Genomic DNA, 5,412 nt, shown 5'->3' on the forward strand with positions numbered 1-5,412 from the left:
TCGGTTGAGGTCTCCTTCTTCCAAAAATTGCAATTTTGTCAAAAGTTTTTTATTTTCCCAGTATTATTCTCTTATTTTTCTTAACTTATCATTTTTAGCTTATACAGTTAGACTTTGAATTTTCGTTTGAAATTTTTTGTTCTATCTTCTCATCATTTTATAAGGTTTCTCACAAAATTTCAAGTCATTTGGATATCATTTAATGGTAGCTGTAGTTCAAACCTACACTGTTACTTGCATAAAAAGGCAACTAATTGTGCATGCTGAATTTAGTGTATGACTAGAGGAAATCCATCTGACTTACAACCCTTTGATCCTAAGATAGATAGGACATTTCATAGATTAGTTAGACATCATTTAGCACCTTTTGAGCATCCTGAGCATTCTATTATTGGTGATTTTGAGCATTATAATTTTGAACATTCTGAGAACATGGCACAACCTCCACCCCGTGAGAGGACTCTAAGGGAAATGGCTGCACCTGATTTCACCTATGAAAGCATGTTCATCCAATACCCTGATGAGGATGTCTCATATGTTCTTAAAACTGGACTGATCCATTTGCTTCCAAAGTTTCATGGCCTTGCAGGTGAAGACCCACACAAGCATCTGAAAGAATTCCATATTGTCTGCTCCACCATGAAACCACCATATGTCCAGGAGGATCACATATTTTTGAAGGCCTTTCCACATTCTTTAGAGGGAGTGGAAAAGGACTGGCTATATTACCTTTCTCCAAGGTCCATCACGAGCTGGGATGACCTCAAGAGAGTATTCTTAGAAAAAAAAATTTCCCTGCTTCCAAGACCACGACCATCAGAAAGGATACTTCAGGTATTAGACAACTCAGTGGAGAGAGCCTATATGAATACTGGGAGAGATTTAAAAAATTATGTGCTAGTTTCCCTCACCACCAGATTTCAGAGCAGCTTCTTCTCCAATATTTATATGAAGGACTCAGCAACATGGAGAGAAGTATGATAGATGCTGCCAGTGGTGGAGCCCTTGGAGACATGACCCCTGCTGAAGCCAGAAATTTAATTGAGAAGATGGCTTCAAACTCCCAGCAATTTAGTGCCAGAAGTGATGCTATTGCCATTAGAGGAGTGCAAGAAGTAGCCATGAATTCATCAGGTAAGACTAAGAAGCTTGAAGGTAAACTAGATGCCTTGGTTAACCTGGTAACCCAACTGGCCATGAATCAAAAATCTGCACCTGTCGCCAGACTCTGTGGTTTATGCTCCTCTGCTGACCACCACACAGACCTTTGCCCCTCTGTGCAATAATCTGAAGCAATTGAACAGCCTGAAGCATATGCTGCAAACATCTACAATAGACTTCCTCAACCTCAGTAGCAAAATCAGCCACAACAGAACAATTATGACCTCTCCAGCAACAGGTACAATCCCGGGTGGAGGAATCATCCCAACCTTAGATGGTCGAATCCTTCACAACAGCAGCAGCAACAACAACAACCTTATTTTCAAAATGTTGCTAGCCCAAGAAGACCATACGTTCCTCCACCAATCCAGTAGCAACAACAGCAACAGCCCCAGAAACAGCAAACAGTTAAGGCCCCTCTGCAACCTTCCCTTGAAGAACTTATGAGGCAAATGACTATGCAAAACATGCAGTTTCAACAAGAGACCACAGCCTCCATTCAGAGGATAACTAATCAGATGGGACAGTTGGCTACACAGTTAAATCAACAACAGTCCCAGAATTCTGATTGATTACCTTCTCAATCTATCCAGAATCCCAAAAATGTGAGTGCCATTACATTGAGGTCAGGAAAACAGTGTCAAGGACCTCAACCAGTAGCATCTTCCTCATCCGCCAATGAACCTCCCCAACCTCACTCTACTCCAGAAAAAGATGATGACAAAAATTTAAAGAGTAAGTTACCTAACAATTTCTGTGCATGTGAATCTAAAGAGAAGCAGCATATCCCTCTTCCATTCCCTCCAAGAGCAATTTTCCAACAAAAAAATGGAAGAGGCAGAGAAGGAGATCTTGGAAACATTTAGGAAAGTAGAGGTAAACATACCTCTGCTGGATGCAATAAAGCAAATTCCAAGATATGCTAAATTCTTGAAGGAGTTGTGCACTAATAAGCGGAAGCTTAAAGGAAGTGAAAGAATTAGTATGGGCAAAAATGTCTCCGCATTGATTGGTAAATCTGTTCCCTAAATCCCTGAAAAATGTAAAGATCCAGGTAATTCAGCATACCTTGTATTATAGGGAACAATAAGTTTGACAATGCCATGCTAGATTTAGGAGCTTCTGTTAGTGTTATGCCTCTGTCTATTTTTAATTCTCTACCTCTAGGTCCTTTGCAGTCAACTGATGTGGTAATTCATTTAGCTAATAGAAGTGTTGCCTATCCTGCTGGTTTCATAGAGGATGTCTTAGTTAGAGTTGGTGAGCTGATTTTCCCTGTTGATTTTTATATTTTAAATATGAAGGAGGGATTTTCTCAAGGATCAGTTCCCATCATTCTAGGCAGACCTTTTATGAAAACTGCTAGAACTAAGATAGATGTATATGCAGGCACACTATCTATGGAGTTTGGTGATATAACTGTTCATTTTAATATTATTGATGCTATGAAACACCCATCTGAAGATCTTTTTGTATTTCGTGTTGAAATAATTGACCATATTGTTGATGAATACATGACTGATCTTCAATTTAATCTGCATGCCTGTCACTCTTCATGCATTGAATCTGAATTTGTACTTGATCATATGTCTGAATTTGATGCTGAGAGTGAATCTGAATTTGATATTGATTACATGTCTACTGATGTTTTACCTCTTGAGATTGATTTTATAGAGTCAGATAAAACTAACCATGTTTCAGGAAGTACACATACCTCTGACTTTCTTTATGAGGTACAGGCTGAGAAACCATCTCTTTCTACCATTATCTAGCCGCCCACACCAGAATTGAAGCCTTTGCCATCAAATTTAAAATATGCTTACTTAGATGAGAGCAAAAGTTTTCCAGTAATTATATCTGCCTCCCTTACTGATGAACAAGAGGAGAAGCTGTTATTTATTCTCAAGAAGCATAAGAAGGCTATAGGTTGGACCCTGGCGGACATTCCTAGTATTAACCCATCCACATGTATGCATCAAATAAATTTAGAGGATGGGGCTAAACCAGTAAGACAGCCACAAAGAAGACTCAACCCGATGATTCTTGATGTAGTGAAGAAGGAGGTAACCAAGCTTTTGCAAGCTGGAATCATTTATCCTATCTTCGACAGCCAATGGGTGAGTCCCGTCTAGGTAGTCCCGAAGAAAATCGGCCTCACCGTGATAAAAAAATGAGAAGGATGAGCTGATTCCTACTCGGGTGCAGAACATTTGGAGAGTGTGCATCGACTATAGGAGGCTGAACCAGGTTACCAAAAAGGACCATTTTCCACTGCCATTCATTGACCAGATGCTTGAACGCTTGGCAGGTAAATCTCACTACTGTTTCCTTGATGGTTTTTCTGGTTATATGCAAATCACTATTGCTCCTGAGGATCAGGAAAAGACCACATTCACTTGCCCCTTCGGCACTTTTGCCTATAGGAGGATGCCTTTCGGCCTATGCAATGCCCCTGATACCTTCCAGCGGTGCATGATTAGTATTTTTAGTGATTTTTTAGAAAATTGCATGGAGGTGTTTATGGATGATTTCACTGTATATGGATCCTCTTTTGATATTTGTTTGGATAGTCTAGAAAAGGTTTTGAATAGATGCATTGAAACTAACCTTGTTCTAAATTTTGAAAAATGTCATTTTATGGTTGAGCAAGGTATAGTTTTAGGCCACATTATTTCCAATAAGGGCATTGAAGTAGATCCTGCAAAAATTTATGTTATTTCATAATTGCCTTACCCCTCTTGCGTGCGAGAGGTGCGATCTTTTCGTAGTCATGCAGGATTCTACAGGCGCTTTATAAGAGATTTTAGCAAAGTAGCCCTTCCATTATCCAACTTGTTGCAAAAGGAGGTGGAGTTTGACTTTAATGATAAATGCAAAGAGGCTTTTGATTGCCTCAAGTGTGCGGTGACTACCACCCCTATGATTCAGGCACCTGATTGGACAACCCCATTTGAGCTAATGTGTGATACATCCAATTACGCATTGGGGGTTGTCCTTGCTCAAAAGATCTCCTTACTTCACCTTACTTCTTTTCCGTCATGACTTAGGGAGTTTTCTTTTTCCTATCTCCTTCTTTACTTTTATTACATTTGTCCGATTCTATTTGATGGTTTAATTGCTTTTAATCTTTTAATTGTGCTACATTGAGGACGATGTGTTGTTTAAGTATGGGGGGAGTGTTCTTTGGTTTTGGTTTTGATAGTTGTGTTAAATTAGTTTAATTTTGTTAGTTTTGTTGGGTTCTAGTTTAATTTTGTTAGTTTTGTTGTGTTAAATTTGCATGTTTTTCTTTGAATTATAGGATATGTTCAAGTAATGGGTAATTGTTTTGAAAATAAAAGTCTCTTGACATTTTGTGATTTGAAATCCTTGTTTTTCCTCTACATGTCATGATAGTTTTGAAAGCTCAATTTGAAAGTGATAAGTTTACCTCTGTGAGAATTTGAGTCATCCATCATCATAATCTCTTGGTGTGTTTTGCCCCATTGATTGCTTGCACAATAGGCTTGGCTTGATTCTTGTTGATGCTTCCTAATTCACATGCATATTTGGAAATGATTTAGGCAATTTTGTTCTTATAAGCTTCTAGCCAAATGGACTTACCTTGAATTAATTCCTTTGATAGCCCTTTTGAGCCTACGTTACCCTTTCTTTGTTTTGAAGCTCATTACAAGCCTTAAGTGAAATACCATGATATCACCTTACCCTTAAGGAATTTGGAGCTTTGGAATTGTTTTGGGAATAAGTGTGTGGGGGGTATGTTTCATTGGAAGATACAATTTTTGGCCATGCTTAATGTTTTATTTTTGCCATGCTTGATGTATCTGTATATTGCCTAGTTCTTGCTTTAATCTTCAAATTCGCACTGTTAAAAAAAATTGAAAAAAAAATCAATTGCTGCAAATTCTGCAAATTCGTAGTGTTAAAAAAAAAAATAGAAGAAAAGAAGTTGATGCAAGCTCCATTGGAGCTTGTAGGCCTAGGATTTTTTTCATCAATGGATTCCTTTGCTTCTTGGAAGATGAATGGCAGCGGAATGGAGAAAGGGAGAGAGAGAGGAGACGCCACTTCAAGGAGAAGATGAGTCTAGAAGAAGCTCACCACCATAGGAGGCCATGGGTAAGAGCTTGGAGGAAGAAGGAGATGAATGAAGGGAGAGGGAGAGAAGAGCACGAAATTTTGTGCTCTAAATGAGCTTTGAAATCTGAAGTTTAATATTCAAATGATCAAAGTTGAAAAAAATGCACACAC

The 5,412-nt window shown here is 38.6% G+C and overlaps 1 non-coding gene across 1 annotated transcript; it reads right to left on the minus strand.

The window, feature by feature from the left end:
- Positions 1-812: 812 nt before the first annotated feature.
- LOC114368667 lies at positions 813-919 on the minus strand. The gene has a single exon (XR_003657381.1). It is a non-coding gene; the product is annotated as a small nucleolar RNA R71 (small nucleolar RNA).
- Positions 920-5,412: the final 4,493 nt, after the last annotated feature.

Source organism: Glycine soja, chromosome 1 (genome assembly GCF_004193775.1).
Source record: "Glycine soja cultivar W05 chromosome 1, ASM419377v2, whole genome shotgun sequence".
In the NCBI taxonomy this organism is placed as follows: Eukaryota; Viridiplantae; Streptophyta; class Magnoliopsida; order Fabales; family Fabaceae; genus Glycine; species Glycine soja.